This window comes from Pseudorasbora parva, chromosome 20 (genome assembly GCF_024679245.1).
Source record: "Pseudorasbora parva isolate DD20220531a chromosome 20, ASM2467924v1, whole genome shotgun sequence".
NCBI classification, from domain to species: domain Eukaryota; kingdom Metazoa; phylum Chordata; class Actinopteri; order Cypriniformes; family Gobionidae; genus Pseudorasbora; species Pseudorasbora parva.
In genome coordinates this window covers 27,291,785-27,314,712 of record NC_090191.1, presented here as the reverse complement: position 1 = coordinate 27,314,712, position 22,928 = coordinate 27,291,785, and the positions used below count along the sequence as shown (strand labels likewise).

Below are 22,928 nucleotides of genomic sequence, written 5' to 3'. Positions count from 1 at the left end.
TGCTAAGGTACTCTGTTTGGTTGCTATGGAGTGGCTTGTCACCATCCCATAATGATTCCCCAAAATCCCCCTGCCAGTATGAATGATATAAACCAACCCCCGTGTCTCTATGATGTTCAGATGTGAAGATATACTCTGTGGATTTGGGTTGTTAGGGTGCTCGATAATGGTTGCTAGGGAGTGGCTAGGAGGTGTTGAAGGTGATTTGTGATTGGCCGTTGATGCCCTGAGTCAATCAAACCCACCCCCATGTTTCTATGACACTCCTATCCAGAGATATAACTTTGATCTTTTTCAATGGAAGTGAATGGGATCGGTTGTTAGGGAGCTCTAAACGGTTGCTAGGGCGTGGCTTAATAACATCATCATGATCCTGAGATAGTGATTGGTTGTCTGAGTAGATTGAGCCCACCCCCTTGTCTCTGTGAGTCTGTGAAGCAGAGCTATGCTCAATACAAAATCCCTATGGGATTTACCATTGAATGAGAAACGCATGCGTTGCATGCGTTTCATGGGACGACCCTCCCCATGTTAAGTCAATGGGAAAATTTTCGATTTTTGGGGAGCTCTAGCACCCCAGGGGTACAACTTACACCCCTTTGAGATGTGTGTTCTGAGAGATCCTATCAGGATGTTCAATTTTCGTATAAGTGACGAGTGTTTTTGAATTCATCGTTTGGCGCTATGAGTGCTCAAAGTTTTCGTAATGCATTCTCGATGGGACGTTTTCGCTACTTTTTCGCCCCTGGGGCGAGCCCCGCACCCCCGATCCCTTAGTAGAGATATAGCACACCATTCCCGATTGGGACGCACCTTTTGTCAATTGCTTTGTTGGGTGTGTGACAAAATTTGTGGGAGGAGAAGCGCGCCGAAATTTTGTCCGGAAGAATAATAATAACTAGAAAGTACAATTCCTGAAGAAATTGTGAGTGGTGCTTGCCGTGGCAAAACTCGGGGCCCTGTGGCATTTGTGATGCAAAAAAGCCAAGCAACATGATGTTAGCATGATGCTAACATGATTAGCAAGTTGTTAGCATGATGCTAACATGATTAGCATGTTGTTAGCAGCATGATTAGCAAGTTATTAGCATGATGCTAACATGATTAGCATGTTGCTAGCATGATGCTAACATGATTAGCATGATGTTAGCATGATGCTAACATGATTAGCATGATGTTAGCATGATGCTAACATGATTAGCATGATGTTAGCATGATGCTAACATGATTAGCATGATGTTAGCATTATGCTAACATGATTAGCATGATGCTAGCAACATGATTAGCATTTTGCTAGCATGATGCTAACATGATTAGCATGTTGCTAGCATGATGCTAACATGATTAGCATGATGCTAGCAACATGATTAGCATGTTGCTAGCATGATGCTAACATGATTAGCATGATGCTAGCATGATGCTAACATGATAAGCATGTTGCTAGCATGATGCTAACATGATTAGCATTATGCTAGCATGATTAGCATGTTGCTAGGTGGTTGCTAGGGTGTTTTTGGTGGTTGCTAGTCGGTTGCTAGGGTGTTCTGGGTGGTTGCTAGGGCGTTGCTAGGCGGTTGCTAGGGTGTTCTGGGAGGTTGCTAGGGCGTTGCTAGGTGGTTGCTAGGCGGTTGCTATGGTGTTCTGGGTGGTTGCTAGGGCGTTGCTAGGTGGTTGCTAGGGTGTTCTGGGTGGTTGCTAGGGCGTTGCTAGGGTGTTGCTAGGCAGTTGCTAGGGTGTTCTGGGTGGTTGCTAGGCAGTTGCTATGGTGTTCTGGGTGGTTGCTATGACGTTGCTATGTGGTTGCTAGGGTATTCTGGGTAGTTGCTATGGAGTGGCAACATCCCATAATGATACCCCAAAATGACCTTGCCAGTACTAATTATATAAACCAACCCCCATGTCTCTATGATTTTCTAATGCAGAGATCTAAACAGTTGCTAGGGTACTCTGTTTGGTTGCTATGGAGTGGCTTGGCAGCATCCCATAATGATTCCCCAAAGTCCCCTTGCCAGTATGAATGATATAAACCAACCCCCATGTCTCTATGATTTTGTGATGCAGAGATCTGAACGGTTGCTAAGGTACTCTGTTTGGTTGCTATGGAGTGGCTTGGCACCATCCCATAATGATTCCCCAAAATCCCCTTGCCAGTATGAATGATATATACCAACCCCCGTGTCTCTATGATGTTCAGATGTGGAGATATACACTGTGGATTTGGGTTGTTAGGGTGCTTGATAATGGTTGCTAGGGAGTGGCTAGTAAGTGTTGAAGGTGATTTGTGATTGGCCGTTGATGCCCTGAGTCAATCAAACCCACCCCCATGTTTCTATGACACTCCTATCCAGAGATATAACTTTGATCTTTTTCAATGGAAGTCTATGGGATCGGTTGTTAGGGAGCTCTAAATGGTTGCTAGGGCGTGGCTTAATAACATCATCATGATCCTGAGATAGTGATTGGTTGTCTGAGTAGATTGGGCCCACCCCCTTGTGTCTGTGAGTCTGTGAAACAGAGCTATGCTCAATACAAAATCCCTATGGGATTTACCATTGAATGAGAAACGCATGCGTTGCATGCGTTTCATGGGACGACCCTCCCCATGTTAAGTCAATGGGGCTTTTTTTCGATTTTTGGGGAGCTCTAGCACCCCAGGGGTACAACTTACACCCCTTTGAGATGTGTGTGCTGAGAGATCCTGTCAGCCCCTTCAATTTTCGTGTAATATATGTGTGTGTTTGAGATCCTCGCTCGGAGCCACGAGGGGTCAAAGTTTCGCCCCATCAATTGTCAATGGCACTTTTGGGGTACGTTTGCACCCCTGGGGCACACACCGTACCCCCGATCCCTTAGAAGAGATATAGCACACCATTCCCGTATAGGTCGCCGACTTTGGCTATTTAGTGGTTGGGGTTTGACAAAATTTGTGTGAGGAGAAGCGCGCCGAAATACGTGGTCGGAAGAATAATAAGAATAATAATAATAAGTATGGTGGAGAACAATAGTGATGCCTTGCTAAAGCAAGCACCACTAATAACTAGAAAGTACAATTCCTGAAGAAATTGTGAGTGGTGCTTGCCGTGGCAAAACTCGGGGCCCTGTGGCATTTGTGATGCAAAAAAGCCAAGCAACATGATGTTAGCATGATGCTAACATGAATAGCATGTTGTTAGCATAGAATAAGCAAAATATTAGCATAATGCTAACACGATTAGCATGTTGCTAGCATGATGCTAACATGATTAGCATGTTGCTAGCATAATGCTAACATGATTAGCATGTTGTTAGCATGATGCTAACATGATTAGCATAGAGCTAGCAACATGATTAGCATGTTGCTAGCATGATGCTAACATGATTAGCATGTTGCTAGCATAATGCTAACATGATTAGCAAGTTGTTAGCATGATGCTAACACGATTAGCATGATGTTAGCATGATGCTAACATGATTAGCATGTTGCTAGCATTATGCTAACATGATTAGCATCATGTTAGCATGATGCTAACATGATTAGCATCATGCTAGCAACATGATTAGCATGTTGCTAGCATAATGCTAACATGATTAGCATGTTGCTAGCATAATGCTAACATGATTAGCATGATGTTAGCATAATGCTAACATGATTAGCATGTTGCTAGCATAATGCTAACATGATTAGCATGATGTTAGCATGATGCTAACATGATTAGCATGATGCTAGCATGATGCTAACATGATTAGCATGATGCTAGCATGATGCTAACATGATTAGCATGTTGCTAGCATGATGCTAACATGATTAGCATCATGTTAGCATGATGCTAACATGATTAGCATCATGCTAGCAACATGATTAGCATGTTGCTAGCATAATGCTAACATGATTAGCATTATGCTAGCATGATGCTAACATGATTAGCATGTTGCTAGCATGATTAGCATGTTGGTAGGCGGTTGCTATGGTGTTCTGGATGGTTGCTAGGGCGTTGCTAGGCGGTTGCTAGGGTGTTCTGGGTGGTTGCTAGGGCGTTGCTAGGCGGTTGCTAGGGTGTTCTGGGAGGTTGCTAGGGCGTTGCTAGGTGGTTGCTAGGCGGTTGCTAGGGTGTTCTGGGTGGTTGCTAGGGCGTTGCTAGGCGGTTGCTATGGTGTTCTGGATGGTTGCTAGGGTGTTGCTAGGGTGTTGCTAGGCAGTTGCTAGGGTGTTCTGGGTGGTTGCTAGGCAGTTGCTATGGTGTTCTGGGTGGTTGCTATGACGTTGCTATGTGGTTGCTAGGGTATTCTGGGTGGTTGCTATGGAGTGGCAACATCCCATAATGATACCCCAAAATCACCTTGCCAGTACTAATTATATAAACCAACCCCCATGTCTCTATGATTTTCTGATGCAGAGATCTGAACGGTTGCTAAGGTACTCTGTTTGGATGCTATGGAGTGGCTTGGTAGCATCCCATAATGATTCCCCAAAATCCCCTTGACAGTATGAATGATATAAACCAACCCCCGTGTCTCTATGATTTTCTGATGCAGAGATCTGAACAGTTGCTAGGGTACTGTGTTTGGTTGCTATGGAGTGGCTTGGCACCATCCCATAATGATTCCCCAAAATCCCCTTGCCAGTATGAATGATATATACCAACCCCCGTGTCTCTATGATGTTCAGATGTGGAGATATACACTGTGGATTTGGGTTGTTAGGGTGCTTGATAATGGTTGCTAGGGAGTGGCTAGGAGGTGTTGAAGGTGATTTGTGATTGGCCGTTGATGCCCTGAGTCAATCAAACCCACCCCCATGTTTCTATGACACTCCTATCCAGAGATATAACTTTGATCTTTTTCAATGGAAGTCTATGGGATCGGTTGTTAGGGAGCTCTAAACGGTTGCTAGGGCGTGGCTTAATAACATCATCATGATCCTGAGATAGTGATTGGTTGTCTGAGTAGATTGGGCCCACCCCCTTGTCTCTGTGAGTCTGTGAAGCAGAGCTATGCTCAATACAAAATCCCTATGGGATTTACCATAGTAGGAGAAACGCATGCGTTGCATGCGTTTCATGGGAGGACCCTCCCCATGTTAAGTCAATGGGGCAATTTTTCGATTTTTGGGGAGCTCTAGCACCCCAGGGGTACAACTTACACCCCTTTGAGATGTGTGTGCTGAGAGATCCTATCAGCCCCTTCAATTTTCGTGTAATATATGTGTGTGTTTGAGATCCTCGCTCGGAGCTACGAGGGGTCAAAGTTTCGCCCCATCAATCGTCTATGGCACTTTTGGGCTACTTCTGCACCCCTGGGGCGGACCCCGTACCCCCGATCCCTTAGCAGAGATATAGCACACCATTCCCGTATAGGTCGCCGACTTTGGCTATTTAGTGGTTGGGGTTTGACAAAATTTGTGTGAGGAGAAGCGCGCCAAAATACGTGTGCGGTGGAAGAATAATAATAATAATAAGTATGGTGGAGAACAATAGTGATGCCTTGCTACGCAAGCACCACTAATAATAAGTATGGTGGAGAACAATAGTGATGCCTTGCTACGCAAGCACCACTAACTAGAAAGTACAATTCCTGAAGAAATTGTGAGTGGTGCTTGCCGTGGCAAAACTCGGGGCCCGGTTATTGCAAGAGACTGCAAAATCACCTTGCCAGTATGAATGATATAAACCAACCCCCATGTCTCTATGATTTTCTAATGCAGAGATCTAAACAGTTGCTAGGGTACTCTGTTTGGTTGCTATGGAGTGGCTTGGCACCATCCCATAATGATTCCCCAAAATCCCCTTGCCAGTATGAATGATATATACCAACCCCCGTGTCTCTATGATGTACTAATGCAGAGATATAGGTCTTGCTAAACAGTTGCTAGGGTACCCTGTTTGGTTGCTATGGAGTGGCTTGGCACCATCCCATAATGATTCCCCAAAATCCCCTTGCCAGTATGAATGATATAAACCAACCCCCGTGTCTCTATGATGTTCAGATGTGAAGATATACACTGTGGATTTGGGTTGTTAGGGTGCTCGATAATGGTTGCTAGGGCGTGGCTAGGAGGTGTTGAAGGTGATTTGTGATTGGCCGTTGATGCCCTGAGTCAATCAAACCCACCCCCATGTTTCTATGACACTCCTATCCAGAGATATAACTTTGATCTTTTTCAATGGAAGTCAATGGGATCGGTTGTTAGGGAGCTCTAAACGGTTTCTAGGGCGTGGCTTAATAACATCATCATGATCCTGAGATAGTGATTGGTTGTCTGAGTAGATTGGGCCTCCCCCTTGTCTCTGGGAGTCTGTGAAGCAGAGCTATGCTCAATACAAAATCCCTATGGGATTTACCATTGAATGAGAAACGCATGCGTTGCATGCGTTTCATGGGACGACCCTCCCCATGTTAAGTCAATGGGCCTTTTTTGCGATTTTTGGGGAGCTCTAGCACCCCAGGGGTACAACTTACACCCCTTTGAGATGTGTGTGCTGAGAGATCCTATCAGCCACTTCAAATTTCGTGTAATATATGTGTGTGTTTGAGATCCTCGCTCGGAGCTACGAGGGGTCAAAGTTTCGCCCCATCAATCGTCTATGGCACTTTTGGGGTACGTTTGCACCCCTGGGGCGCACACCGTACCCCCGATCCCTTATAAAAGACATAGCACACCATTCCCGTATAGGCCGCCGACTTTGGCTATTTAGTGGTTGGGGTTTGACAAAATTTGTGTGAGGAGAAGCGCGCCGAAATACGTGTCCAGAAGAAGAATAATAATAAGTATGGTGGAGAACAATAGTGATGCCTTGCTACGCAAGCACCACTAATAATAAGTATGGTGGAGAACAATAGTGATGCCTTGCTAAAGCAAGCACCACTAACTAGAAAGTACAATTCCTGAAGAAATTGTGAGTGGTGCTTGCCGTGGCAAAACTCGGGGCCCTGTGGCATTTGTGATGCAAAAAAGCCAAGCAACATGATGTTAGCATGATGCTAACATGAATAGCATGTTGTTAGCATAGAATAAGCAAAATATTAGCATAATGCTAACATGATTAGCATGTGGTTAGCACGATGCTAACATGATTAGCATGTTGCTAGCATGATGCTAACATGATTAGCATGATGCTAACATGATGCTAACCTGATTAGCATGTTGCTAGCATGATGCTAACATGATTAGCATGATGCTAGCATGATGCTAACATGATTAGCATGTTGTTAGCATGATGCTAACATGATTAGCATAGAGCTAGCAACATGATTAGCATGTTGCTAGCATGATGCTAACATGATTAGCATGTTGCTAGCATAATGCTAACATGATTAGCAAGTTGTTAGCATGATGCTAACATGATTAGCATGATGTTAGCATGATGCTAACATGATTAGCATGTTGCTAGCATAATGCTAACATGATTAGCATGATGGTAGCATGATGCTAACATGATTAGCATGATGCTAGCAACATGATTAGCATGTTGCTAGCATGATGCTAACATGATTAGCATGATGCTAGCATGATGCTAACATGATTAGCATGATGCTAGCATGATGCTAACATGATTAGCATGATGCTAGCATGATGCTAACATGATTAGCATGATGCTAGCATGATGCTAACATGATTAGCATCATGTTAGCATGATGCTAACATGATTAGCATCATGCTAGCAACATGATTAGCATGTTGTTAGCATAATGCTAACATGATTAGCATTATGCTAGCATGATGCTAACATGATTAGCATGTTGCTAGCATGATTAGCATGTTGCTAGGCGGTTGCTATGGTGTTCTGGATGGTTGCTAGGGCGATGCTAGGCGGTTGCTAGGCGGTTGCTAGGGTGTTCTGGGTGGTTGCTAGGGCGTTGCTAGGTGGTTGCTAGGCGGTTGCTATGTTGTTCTGGGCGGTTGCTAGGGCGTTGCTAGGCGGTTGCTAGGGTGTTCTGGGTGGTTGCTAGGGCGTTGCTAGGGTGTTGCTAGGCGGTTGCTAGGGTGTTCTGGGTGGTTGCTAGGCAGTTGCTATGGTGTTCTGGGTGGTTGCTATGACGTTGCTATGTGGTTGCTAGGGTATTCTGGGTGGTTGCTATGGAGTGGCAACATCCCATAATGATACCCCAAAATGACCTTGCCAGTACTAATTATATAAACCAACCCCCATGTCTCTATGATTTTCTAATGCAGAGATCTAAACAGTTGCTAGGGTACTCTGTTTGGTTGCTATGGAGTGGCTTGGCACCATCCCATAATGATTCCCCAAAATCACCTTGCCAGTATGAATGATATATACCAACCCCCGTGTCTCTATGATTTTCTGATGCAGAGATCTGAACGGTTGCTAAGGTACTCTGTTTGGTTGCTATGGAGTAGCTTGGCACCATCCCATAATGATTCCCCAAAATCCCCTTGCCAGTATGAATGACATATACCAACCCCCGTGTCTCTATGATGTTCAGATGTGGAGATATACACTGTGGATTTGGGTTGTTAGGGTGCTTGATAATGGTTGCTAGGGAGTGGCTAGGAGGTGTTGAAGGTGATTTGTGATTGGCCGTTGATGCCCTGAGTCAATCAAACCCACCCCCATGTTTCTATGACACTCCTATCCAGAGATATAACTTTGATCTTTTTCAATGGAAGTCTATGGGATCGGTTGTTAGGGAGCTCTAAACGGTTGCTAGGGCGTGGCTTAATAACATCATCATGATCCTGAGATAGTGATTGGTTGTCTGAGTAGATTGGGCCCACCCCCTTGTGTCTGTGAGTCTGTGAAGCAGAGCTATGCTCAATAGAAAATCCCTATGGGATTTACCATTGAATGAGAAACGCATGCGTTGCATGCGTTTCATGGGACGACCCTCCCCATGTTAAGTCAATGGGCCTTTTTTTCGATTTTTGGGGAGCTCTAGCACCCCAGGGGTACAACTTACACCCCTTTGAGATGTGTGTGCTGAGAGATCCTATCAGCCCCTTCAATTTTCGTGTAATATATGTGTGTGTTTGAGATCCTCGCTCGGAGCTACGAGGCGTCAAAGTTTCGCCCCATCAATCGTCTATGGCACTTTCGGGGTACGTTTGCACCCCTGGGGCGCACACCGTACCCCCGATCCCTTATAAAAGACATAGCACACGATTCCCGTATAGGCCGCCGACTTTGGCTATTTAGTGGTTGGGGTTTGACAAAATTTGTGTGAGGAGAAGCGCGTCAAAATAAGTGGCCAGAAGAATAATAATAACTAGAAAGTACAATTCCTGAAGAAATTGTGAGTGGTGCTTGCCGTGGCAAAACTCGGGGCCCGGTTATTGCAAGAGACTGCAAAATCACCTTGCCAGTATGAATGATATAAACCAACCCCCATGTCTCTATGATTTTCTAATGCAGAGATCTAAACAGTTGCTAGGGTACTCTGTTTGGTTGCTATGGAGTGGCTTGGCACCATCCCATAATGATTCCCCAAAATCCCCTTGCCAGTATGAATGATATATACCAACCCCCGTGTCTCTATGATGTACTAATGCAGAGATATAGGTCTTGCTAAACAGTTGCTAGGGTACTCTGTTTGGTTGCTATGGAGTGGCCTGGCACCATCCCATAATGATTCCCCAAAATCCCCTTGCCAGTATGAATGATATAAACCAACTCCCGTGTCTCTATGATGTTCAGATGTGAAGATATACACTGTGGATTTGGGTTGTTAGGGTGCTTGATAATGGTTGCTAGGGAGTGGCTAGGAGGTGTTGAAGGTGATTTGTGATTGGCCGTTGATGCCCTGAGTCAATCAAACCCACCCTCATGTTTCTATGACACTCCTATCCAGAGATATAACTTTGATCTTTTTCAATGGAAGTCAATGGGATCGGTTGTTAGGGAGCTCTAAACGGTTGCTAGGGCGTGGCTTAATAGTGTCACAATGATCCTGAGATAGTGATTGGTTGTCTGAGTAGATTGGGCCCACCCCCTTGTCTCTGTGAGTCTGTGAAGCAGAGCTATGCTCAATACAAAATCCCTATGGGATTTACCATTGAATGAGAAACGCATGCGTTGCATGCGTTTCATGGGACGACCCTCCCCATGTTAAGTCAATGGGCCTTTTTTGCGATTTTTGGGGAGCTCTAGCACCCCAGGGGTACAACTTACACCCCTTTGAGATGTGTGTGCTGAGAGATCCTATTAGCCCCTTCAATTTTCGTGTAATATATGTGTGTGTTTGAGATCCTCGCTCGGAGCTACGAGGGGTCAAAGTTTCGCCCCATCAATCGTCTATGGCACTTTCGGGGTACGTTTGCACCCCTGGGGCGCACACCGTACCCCCGATCCCTTAGCAGAGATATAGCACACGATTCCCGTATAGGCCGCCGACTTTGGCTATTTAGTGGTTGGGGTTTGACAAAATTTGTGTGAGGAGAAGCGCGTCAAAATACCTGTGTGGAAGAATAAGAATAATAACTAGAAAGTACAATTCCTGAAGAAATTGTGAGTGGTGCTTGCCGTGGCAAAACTCGGGGCCCGGTTATTGCAAGAGACTGCAAAATCACCTTGCCAGTATGAATGATATAAACCAACCCCCATGTCTCTACGATTTTCAGATGTAGAGATCTGAACAGTTGCTAGGGTACTCCGTTTGGTTGCTATGGAGTGGCTTGGCACCATCCCATAATGATTCCCCAAAATCCCCTTGCCAGTATGAATGATATATACCAACCCCCGTGTCTCTATGATGTACTAATGCAGAGATATAGGTCTTGCTAAACAGTTGCTAGGGTACTCTGTTTGGTTGCTATGGAGTGGCTTGGCAGCATCCCATAATGATTCCCCAAAATCCCCTTGCCAGTATGAATGATATAAACCAACTCCCGTGTCTCTATGATGTTCAGATGTGAAGATATACACTGTGGATTTGGGTTGTTAGGGTGCTTGATAATGGTTGCTAGGGAGTGGCTAGGAGGTGTTGAAGGTGATTTGTGATTGGCCGTCGATGCCCTGAGTCAATCAAACCCACCCCCATGTTTCTATGACACTCCTATCCAGAGATATAACTTTGATCTTTTTCAATGGAAGTCAATGGGATCGGTTGTTAGGGAGCTCTAAACGGTTGCTAGGGCGTGGGTTAATAACATCATCATGATCCTGAGATAGTGATTGGTTGTCTGAGTAGTTTGAGCCCTCCCCCTTGTCTCTGTGAGTCTGTGAAGCAGAGCTATGCTCAATACAAAATCCCTATGGGATTTACCATTGAATGAGAAACGCATGCGTTGCATGCGTTTCATGGGACGACCCTCCCCATGTTAAGTCTATGGGTTTTTTTCCACTTTTTGGGGAGCTCTAGCACCCCTGGGGTACAACTTACACCCCTTTGAGATGTGTGTGCTGAGAGATCCTATCAGGATCTTCAGATTTCGTATAAGAGACGAGTGTTTTGGAATTCGTCGCTCGGCGCTATGTGTGGTCGAAGTTTTCGCAATGTTTTGTCGATGGGACGTTTTGGCTACTTTTACCCCCCTGGGGCGAGCCACGTACCCCCGATCCCTTAGTAGAGATATAGCACACCATTCCCGATGAGGACGCACCTTTTGTCAATGGCTTTGTTGGGTCTTTGACAAAATCTCCGGGAGGAGTAGCGCGCCGAAATTTTGGTCCAGAAGGAAGAAGAAGAATAATAATAATAAGTATGGTGGAGAACAATAGTGATGCCTTGCTACGCAAGCACCACTAATAATAATAAGTATGGTGGAGAACAATAGTGATGCCTTGCTACGCAAGCACCACTAATAATAAGTATGGTGGAGAACAATAGTGATGCCTTGCTAAAGCAAGCACCACTAATAAGTATGGTGGAGAACAATAGTGATGCCTTGCTAAAGCAAGCACCACTAATAAGTATGGTGGAGAACAATAGTGATGCCTTGCTAAAGCAAGCACCACTAATAAGTATGGTGGAGAACAATAGTGATGCCTTGCTAAAGCAAGCACCACTAATTATAGAATCACCTGATGTTACCGTAGCAACAGAAACCAAAGGTTCACGTGTATCCCGCTGTGCTGCGTTGCTACGGAGACACCCTCCTCTCCTGTTAGCACAACAGTGAACACTTAATCTGATCATTTTAGAGAGGTGCCATGTCACCTCCAGCACTTGTTTTCCTGCTATTCATGACAGCAACTAACGCTTAAAGAAATGAGACAACACTATTATACCAGGCTAGATAACTTAGTTTCCTTCCTCTCATGACAGAGAGAGATTAGAGTTCTATCTAACAAGTCTTCTGAGATAGAGGCTCGCTCAGTGTTAGTAAACACAAAACATGGGGATGGGAAAAAACGGCTGTCTAAAACACTACGGATCTCGCTGTCTATATAGTTAAGTGACAGCCACTCTAACATTTTTAATGTTTTTAAAATAAGTCTCTTGTACTCACCAAGGCTGTATTTATTTGATCAAAAATATAGTAAAAACAGAAAAATCTGAAATGACAATTTTTCTATTTAATATTTAATTTAATCCTGTGATGAATGTTCTGCATCATTACTCTTCAGTGTCACATGATCCTTCAGAAATCATTCTAATATGCTGATTTGGTGCTGAAGAAACATTTTTTATTATAAGTATTAAAACAGTTGTGCTGCTTAATATTTTTGTGGAAACTTTTTTCGGGATTCTTCAAAAAACTATTTGAAATGGAAATCATTTGTAACATTATGTAGTAAATGTCTGAACTTTTGGTCAATAAAACTTTATTAATGTATAAATATCTTTAAAAATAACCACTACTGCTCCCAAACTTTGACTGCTACTGCACATTAATTCAATAACCTTGAAATATTTATCCCACCCAGAGAGTCATCTGAATGGTCCATTATTTACAGCTGATTTAGATCCAAAGTTGAAATATTAACTTAAAATTGCATAAATGTACATCTGGTGCACCGTACCAAAGGCCTGTTCACACCAAGGACGATAAAGGATAGTGATAAAGATAGATCTAAATATAAAAGAACAGCAGAATCCACACCACTAAAATGGCATTATAGAAACAATACCATTGGAATCACAACTTTGTTTCAGCTGATGAATGTACAAAACATTGACTAATTAGCTAATCAGAATCCATCCTGCTTTAAAGGTTGCTGTAAAACTTGTGCTTAGACCAACAGAACAATATAGTGTGTTGGTGTGAACACTATTATATTTATCATTTACTCATTATCATAGTTATATTCTTTTGTTATTCTTGGTGAACAGGCCTACAAAAAAAGTAGGGTGACTCATTTGTAAGGATGAGGGTTAGCCTGCCCTCACCCTGGCCATGGGTCTTTGGCCAAAAATGCATCTGCACATTTAAACTAAACCTAAAGGACTAAAGTGAAAATGAAAATAAAATAAAGTGTAAATCGCAGCTTTAAATTTAGATCTTAGGTTGCATAATACTTTTACGGGTTTTACTCAAGCGTCAACCATCCTTACACGAAAGTGGCTTAAACTGTAATTCATTGACTGGCCGCTAGAGACAGGCTTCAGAAGGGAGTCAATTCCGTATATCCCCCATATTTATGGCAGAACCAAAAAAATAGTTTACAGCCTTGTTAAAAAATTGGTTTTGGTCTATAGCTAATTTTGCCCTTTATGACAACTTTGAGGGGGGTCCATGCCAAAGTTGGGAACAGCGCCACTTATAACTTCTGAATGGTTTGTCAGAAAATCATAATATTCCTCGTGTCATGCCGAATCCGGGGATACCGGATATGTTACGATCGGATGAACCATGTGACCGCCATTTTGAATTTTGTCATAAAATGCTATATCTTTTATAATATGACATCTGCACAAAATTGGTATGCATGACTGACATCATGTCCTGAACGTACCTGAGAAGTTTCAAAACAGCACCACCTAGTGTTCCAGAGAGAGAAGGTTTTTTGCTAACTTTTGAAAACCTTATTGGAAACACTTTACTTGAAGGGGTGTGCATAAGACTGACATATGTTTTTATGCATGTTTATGACAACTGTCATTTAAGTGTCATTCGTTCAATTGTCATTTTTAATGCAAAGATGACATTATGTTTGATGTCTTTATGACAACTTGACATAAACCAATACATCATAACCTGACAACTTGACATTACCAAGACAACATAACCTGTCATAACCATGACATAGCGGATTCATTAACAAACTTAAGAAACTACTTAGCTTAATGGGTTAACATTACATAAAACCGTTGGCTTTGATGTTGGCTGTCATGAGGCCATAATGTCATGCATTTTTTTTAAAAATTGAATTTGCCATTAACATGTCATTAAGTGTCAATACTCTCTCAAATTATTTTATAATGGTGTCATGAATTATTTTTCTTGACCTAAACTACAGTGGTACAAGTTGAATTTGTCATTAATGTGTCATTGTGTCATTACTCTGTCAAATTATTTTATAACAGTGTCATGAATATTTTTCTTGACCTGAACTATGGTATCATAGAGGAAATCATACGGAGTCATTAAAAACTCAGCTCAAAATAATAGTGGCACCCACAGACATTACATATACCTATATGATGTCTATGGTGGCACCACTGGTTTGGTGTAACTGTTACGTTGTGACAGATGTTGGCCGAGCCTCAGTCAGGTTAGTTTATTCAGGTATTTAAAATAAATTTAGTTTGCAGTAAGAAAGAAAAAAACTCACAAGAGCATTATTTTGGGTTTAATATACTTTATTTAAACTTTCGCTCGCTTTTAAGCGAGTTTGAGTTTCTTCTTACCATTTCTTGGTTCATCCCGTGAGCTGGTGTGCCGTCAAAAGAGGTTCGGGCGGACACATTGGATCTATATATACTGTTCCGGCCCAGGATCTAGCTGCAACCATTCCTTGTTCAGCCCGGGGTGGGGCTCCAAGGACTATTCCTCTTGTTTTTATACATGGGAAGATAATTTATAAAGTGAAGTCATTTGACAAAGTGTTATTTTTCTGTGTTTGTTTATGTGTATTTGATGTTGTTATATATGTTTATGTTGTGTAATGGCAATTATTCATGTACGTGTTTTCCCCCTTTTGATATAATTGGTGCTGGTCACCAGTGTATAAATTCATGCCTTGTGTTTGTAAGAGTCAGTAGTGTTCTGTGAGAGAATAGGTCTTAAAAATTAAATTATTTCTCGAACGCCTATTCATATTTTTAAGACATTTAAAATGGTCTATTATCTGACCTTCTGTTGGAGCTGGTGGAGGAAACTTAAAAAAAACCATTATGAACTGAAAAATATTAATTATATTAATATTATAAAATAATAATTCAACAGAGTATTAACACTTAATGACATTTTAATAACAAATTAAACTTGTACCACTGAAAAAAAAGTGACATTATAATGGCCTCAGTCAACATCCTATAAAGCTAAGTAGTTATGTTTATGACAGGTTATGTTGTCTTGGTAATGTCAAGTTGTCATGACAAAGACACTGACAAGTCATGATGTATTAGTTTATGTCAAGTTGTCAAAATGAAGTAATTGAGGGAATGACACTTAACGACAGTTGTCATAAACATGCATAAAACTCATCATGATCATGTCATGATTTTGAAGGTGTCATGTCAGTCTTATGCACACTCCAAGTAATTCTATATAATTTGTCATTTTGTTCTCTGGCTTATGCAGATTCCAACAATTTCTCATTTGTCATTTTCCAAACATGTGACTGTCCGCCATATTGAAACTAAGGGTGACCCCGAATAGTCGAAGATTCGATACATCGATATGCGGAGCCTGATTCGACCACCGATCTCATGATCGAATCTTCGCGGGTGTTATGAAACGAGGATCATACCATTTTGGCAATATGGGGGTGCTCAATCCTGACGCACCACAGAGCGCTTTCGTGCAGCTCATCTGTCAGTCAATTCAAAATCGTGTATATAATGTGCGCATCAGGTGGTGGTGTGAGATCCTGGGGCGTGGGGTTGAGCTTCGCATCCTTCACCCCCTTAGGGCACAATCGGCTTAAGAACATGCATGTAAAGTAAACACACTCAAAGTGTTCTTTTCCTCTCTAGTCAGGTATTTTTTTTAGGTTTATTTATTTTATATATTTGTGTGATGTTCTGTATTTCGATCGCGGCTTTAACATGTTATGAGAAAACGGTTTATGAATGTTTATCCACATTACCTTTTAGGCTATTTAAACCTAAATAAGAAAGCCATTGTCAGTTCGTCTGTCAGTTGGCAGGTAGTTTTGGTCGCTTTATTAAAAGTTGTTGCTGTGTGCAGTGTGTAAAGGAAAATAAAAATAGTTTTACCCTTCTGAGAAGTGTCATGCCCCTCCCAACCCATTCACACACACAGATGATTCGACTATCGGTCGACCATAGAGAGATTCGACAATTCTGATTCAAATGTCTTAATCTTTAGTCGAGGACAGCCCTAATTGAAACAAGTGAAAAACTGTTTTTTCACTGCTCCTCATTCAAAATTTGTCACATTTTGTCCAAAATTGGCTCAGATGATCACCGGACTGAGCCGCACAGAAACGACTGAACAGATTTTTAATATTCGCTTCAGTTCCTGAGAAATGTACAGGTCCTTCTAAAAAAAAATAGCATATTGTGAAAATTAGCATATTGTTCTATCACAATATACACATTTTTTGAGAAGGACCTATATCTCTGATTTGACCTTACCTGTGTTTTTGGCTTTATGCTAGTTAGCTTAGCATGCTATCCAGTTGACATTCTAATGTGCGTCGTCAGCTATTTGGTTAACCATAATCTGCATTAGCCTAGCATGTTAATCTTTTAGCAATGCTAAATGATTTTGTCTGCTCACTATCTTACTGATAGCTCTCCTCTGCAGCCTGTTGAATGTGCCTGAGCGATTAGCTCAATGTGTTACGTCAAGGACTCCGATAGATCGCGTCGTGGGTTCTCCCCAGTGTGACACATGCCTAGACCGCAATAGGCACTGTGGCAGGACGTGATGCAGAAAATGCATCTGTTCCAGGCATTGTGCTTAAGAATGAGCCTATCAGGCTCTATTAAATGCAGTGTTTTTTTGTTCAAATTCATTGTTCTTCTTCTTAAATGAACCATACCTTTGACTAGGGCATATCTGCCCTGTGGCACCGCGAGATGGGCAACAGACATTGGATCCAGAGATAGTGGTTTCGAATCCCGTGGAGGGCAACTTTTAAAAATTGTGTGCAGTGTCATTTCAATTATTTTATTATCCGGATAAGTGTTTTACTTCTCTTTCTTCCTCTTGGATTAGAGATAAGTGTGTTTTTGTTCATTTTGAGTTCATCCTACCTATACTTCTGAACCTATATGTGACTGAAGTACATACTATTTCTGCCATCTTTTTCTTCTGGCTCTGCATTACACTACAGCTGCTGCTTGGGCTTGGCCCCGCAATTGCTGCTTGCAGCTATATTATTCCTCCTCACTTATGGGGTAGCCCTATGAACCATACGTAGGAAAATGATGAAATTTGACACAATTGTAGAGATGATCATCAATAGTAAATGGACCAAATTTGGAGTCTCTAAGACCAACTCCATAGCGCCATCACCAGTTCAAAAATTCAACATTTAAACTGTTATAACTTTTGAACCATTAATAAGAGTCTCTTAGTACATATTATTCCTCCCTTCATGCTAATCACAATCAATATCTTACATTAAGGCTCCGCCCATTACAGTAACAGCCATTTTGAAAAGTACAGTATTCAGTTTTTTTCCGCTACTCCACCTTCAAAATTTGTCCAATTTTTATAAAACTTGGTGGAGAGAATCTTTGGACTGAGCCGCACAGAAATGATTGAACATAATTTTTGTCCTTCTGCGGAAAAAAAAGTTATGGTGTCTCATACTTAATGAGGTTGACCCAAAATTGATTCTGAGGCTGTATCTCAGCCACAATTTGATCAATCGAAATGAAAATTTGGGTTTCGAACAGTGCCACCTAGGGGTCATAAGATATGAAAAATGTATATTTTTGCTCATAACTTCTGAATGCTTTGTCGGAAAATCAAAAACTTTGTCTATGGATACCTCGTGTTGTGACAAATCCGGGGATACCGGATATGTTAGGATGGGATGAACCACGGGACCGCCATTTTGAATTAGAATTGAATTTTTGAATTGTCATCTTTTGAAATTTAACATATCTGCACAAAATTACCGAGAGCATGTCCTGAAAGTACCTGAGAAGTTTCAAAACAGTGCCACCTAAAGTTCCAAAGATTTTTGGCAAAAATGCTTATAACTTTCAAAAACATTGTCAAATTTTTTTATGTCTATATAATTTATGTCATTTTGTTCTCTGGCTTATACAGATTCTGATGGTCTCATTTGTCATTTTCCAAACATGGGACTGTCCGCCATATTGAAACAAGTAAAAAACTGTTTTTTCGCTACTCCTCCTCCTCCTCCCAAAACTGGGCAGAGATGATCTTTGGACAGAGCTGCACAGAAATGACTGAACAGATTTTTGATATTCGCTACCGTTCCTGAGAAATTGGTCTCTGACATTGGCTGTGTTTGTGACAATATGCTAGTTAGCTTAGCATTCTATTCGTTATTTGCAAACTTTGCTTCCGTTCCAGGCATTAAATACTTAAGAGAATGATTTAAACCATTTTTTAAAAATATATAATATTGTTCATTAAATCAAAAATTCTTCATTTTGAGTTAATTTGTAATTTGAACCATGGAGCTAAGACATGTCAATGAACACGTCTTCCCTCTGGTGCAATGAGATGATGATCAGACACTGGATTGTGAAGTTATGGGTTTGAGCCATATGGGGGACAGCTTTATAAAATAGTTTCTAATGTTGTGTCATTTAGTGGCAAAAGCCGTGGTTCTGCCTTTAAAAACTCAAGCGTTTATGAAATTAAACAAACCATTGTATCAGTGGCATGCTATTTAAAGCAACAGGCTAAAGCTATAAAACTTGGTCCGCTTCAGCGGACCCATACTAATAATTACCGTCTCATAAATAAACCGAAATGCAGTAGGCTACTTGCCTCACAAACATGAGAAATATGCGTATAGAAAGCTTAAAATGTCCACTTTTGAACTAAACGATTCGAAATGAAAATATTTAATTAAGCAAAGTGCAGTGTTGACGCGAGCAGCTCAAGCGCTTCTGTTCAGAATACTGCACTCCATCACTGCACGAGCTGTGAGTTTAACGCGCATTTTTACATCACTTTAATATATTTTTCTTTCATTTTTTATATTATAATAATTTTATTCTAACACCTTTATTTTATAGTATTTAAAATACAGGCCTATGGTTAGCTTTTATACACATTTTCAACTGTTTAAGGTTGTTCTATTTTTTCCCCCCAAAGGTTTCTCTCTCGTTTTATTTTTAGCGTTAGTAGGCTATTTTAAATATTTTCCAGGTTTCCATGTTTGATTAATATTTGTATTATTAATAGGCTATTATATTTATAATTTAGCCTAATAGCCAATAATATTTTTAGAGCATTTTAAAACATTTAGCCAAGACAATGTGCTTCTCTTTGCGCCTGTATAATGAAAACACAACCAACGTCTTATCCATAATTCAATGTTTTGCTTTAACACATATAGGCTACTGTAGTTATGCTTCAAAAACACTAAAAATGTGAGTGTATGGTAACTACTATTTATAATGTATTTGGCAACACAATGTCCTGTGAGTTTATCGGTCGTCATTTTAATGATGTCAATTATCGTCTGATAACACTGACTGTTATCGATATCGAGATATTTGCGAGACATCGTCGATATATGATAATATCTTCATATCGCCCAGCCCTAGTGAGCAATGCAAGTCTTTTAATTTCTCAAATTAATTTCTATGAAAGGTAAGCTTGCAAAGGCATGAACTAAAACTGAACTCGCGTTGTGAATGTATGCCGCGAGTGTAGTCGCGATTACCTCAGGTCTCATCACGAGCTCATCAGCTTATGTCACTCCTGCAGTTAGTGCTCAGTGCTGTGATACTCACGCGGTGACTCACTCATTATATTGAACAGACACGTTCAGTTTTTAATTGTAGTGTCTTCTCCAACTCTGTCACAGTAATCCAGTAGGTGGTTTTGGGAATGGCCTCACAGGGTAACGAAGCATTCTGGGAATTGTAGTCTTTCATCCCCATGAGACAAATACATTTTCTGTCTTTTCTCTGTCTAGAAGTCACCAAATTCAAAAATAATCTCACATTTCTACTACATTGATGACCCAGTTTAAAAACAGATTCATCTTCCCAGTGCTAAAGTACCCCTTTAAACGCTTGTTTTTTTGTGTCAACAGCTTATGAAAACTTAGTTCCGTTTTTTTTAGCTTGTTTGCTGTAACCCTGGTCACATATCAGCTTTTAGACATTGTTCTGTTTTTTGTTATAAGTACGATAAGACAAGGTGACAGCTTCACGCAAAACAAAGTCAGTGGTAGGTAGAGGTGTCCCCAACTAAGGATTTACACATTTGAATCAGAATTGTCGAATCTTTCTATAGTTGACTGATAGTCGAATCACCTGTGTGTGTGGATGGGTTTGGAGGGGCACAAGACTAGTCAGTTTATTTTTCTTTACACACTGCACACAGCAACAACTTTTAATAAAGTGACCAAAACTGCCTGCCAACTGACAGACGAACTGACAATGGCTTTCTTATTTAGGTTTAAATAAAAGGTAATGTGGTGGATAAACATTCGTAAAATGTTCTCTAATAACATTTTAAAGTCAAAAATTTAAATTCAGAACATCACACAAATATATAAAAGAACATTTTGATAAATAAACCTTAAAAAAAAAACCTGCCTAGAAAGGAAAAGAACACGTGGGTCGCACATTGGACGTGAAGCTCAGCTCCACATTTCAGGTATCTTGCACCCGAAAAAAAAGATACGGTGTAAGTATAGGACGTAGTAAAATATAGTGGTTTGTGTACAAATAGAGGAGCGTTTATGCTTGTTTGTTGTATGTTGTTTATAGGCGTCACTTAACTATTTCATGACATTCTATTAAACGTGTTTAAGGGATGAAAAACACAACCCTTTCTCTAGAGTTGGTTCACCCTCCGCACAAGGACACTGTAAAATAAAGGATTACCCAAAAATGTTCTAATAATGAATAGGTTTGAAACAGCCTTTGTGTCGGGAAATCTAGGTAGACATGCTCACTCGGGATTGAAACAGAACCTGTGTTATAAGCATCTTTCATCAAGCGAAATGAGTGAATCTCACTGACACTGTAAAGACAATTACACTCTTTGTCATTTATCTCAGTGGCGCTCTGCTAATGAGAATCCACCATGATTCAACTGACGTTAATGTTCATGAGTAGACCACTGTAATTATATTCACATATGATGTGAATATATGCCCTTGATCATTTCATAAGTTTATCCAGGATCTTTTTTTCATCCTCTGGCTGCCATGGTGATCTAATAGAATGATGAGCGAGGGGAACCAGTTATCCTGGACTCCTCACGCTGTCCAATCTGCCTCGCTGTGTGAGGCACATGGCTGTCGGAGGCAGAAAACCTCTTACACTGCCTCCATTAGAGAGGTGCCCTCTACCCAACAAGACCACACATTTTTGCCTCTCGCTCTTGGCTCACACAGACCTCTCCTGAGCATCTGGAGGTCACTAAGACACATGCAGAAGATGCGTAAGCTTCTGAGAGAGGAAGCCGGCTCATAAGAGCAACATGCACTGCCCTGAGAGATTGAGTCAGGGATCAGGAGTTTGCTGCTGCTGAGAATTAAATCATTTAATATTATTGATTACATTCTCAAGACTGGATGGAATTCAGTGCAAACCATTTTATAATAATGTCAGCCGTAGTTTTTAACCGTCAGATATAACAAAAACTGTATCACCACTCAGACCTTCTAATGTAAAAAAAAAAACATTAATTGAGATTCTCACTGCACCAAGTTCATGGTTGTACATCCATTTCTTAAATGTATGCTGTTTTTCTGCTCTTTTGGCTGATGTCAAACAAGAAATGCAGCTGAGCAACTGATGCTGATCTGCCAGAATAAAATTTGCTGGAAAAAAATACAGCAAATACTGACCTCTGGTTTTTGGCTAGTTTTTAAATCTCGAGTGTGAAGCGTACATCTCCACTGAATTTAATTTTAACATTAGAACATTGTAAAAGTACCGAACAAAAGTGACTATTTCAATGCAGTCGGCACAGACATTTAAAGTGCATCTCTGTTCATTGTGTCTATTGTCAGTGTTTTCGTATTGTATAAGTGCACAGTGTGACAGACAAGCTTTGTCAAATTCTTAGAAACTGAGCCAGTGAAAGCCAAAGAAAAAAACTTCATTCACTCACCCTTATATTGTTCCAAAGCTATCTGACTTTTTTTTGAGCACAAAAAGAGAAACTTTAAGTACTATGCTGGTCATTCTTTTCAATGCAAAAAAGATTAAGCTTTAAAAAAAGAACCACAAAAGTCATCCATACTTGTGCGCTATATCCCAACTTTTCTAAAGACACACCACAGCTTCCTCTGAGAAATGTAAGCCACTAAATTGATTAAATGATGGCACTTTCTGGGAATTAACTGTTCTTTTAAGTGCTCACTTATGATTTTTTTTAAAAAATTTTTTTTACAATTGACTATTGAAATAGCTGTTGTCTTTTATTCCCTCTCACATCCAGTGTGCACATCATAGAGAACACAAGAATGAGAAGAGAGAAAACGAGATGAGCAGGTGAGCGATACACAACCACATAGACCAAAAACTCAATGTCCAAGATTATATATATATTAGGGGTGTAACAGTTCGGTTTTTATCATGGTTTTGGTATGGTTCGGTATGTGCTATGTTAAAGGGGGGGTGAAATGCTGTTTCATGCATACTGATCTTTTTACACTGTTAAAGACTTGGAATCCCATACTAAACATAGACAAAGTTTCAAAAGTTAAGGTGGACGTTTGATGGGAGTATTTCTTTGTCAA

General features: G+C 41.0%; 1 long non-coding RNA gene across 1 annotated transcript in view; it reads left to right on the top strand.

Annotated features, from left to right (window-relative positions):
- Window positions 1-22,928, top strand: part of LOC137048642 (uncharacterized) — a 123,904-nt gene that overhangs the window by 62,225 nt on the left and 38,751 nt on the right. Inside the window, exon 3 of the long non-coding RNA XR_010899490.1 lies at window positions 22,628-22,680. This is a non-coding gene — a long non-coding RNA (uncharacterized lncRNA). The remainder of the gene's footprint in view (window positions 1-22,627; window positions 22,681-22,928) is intronic.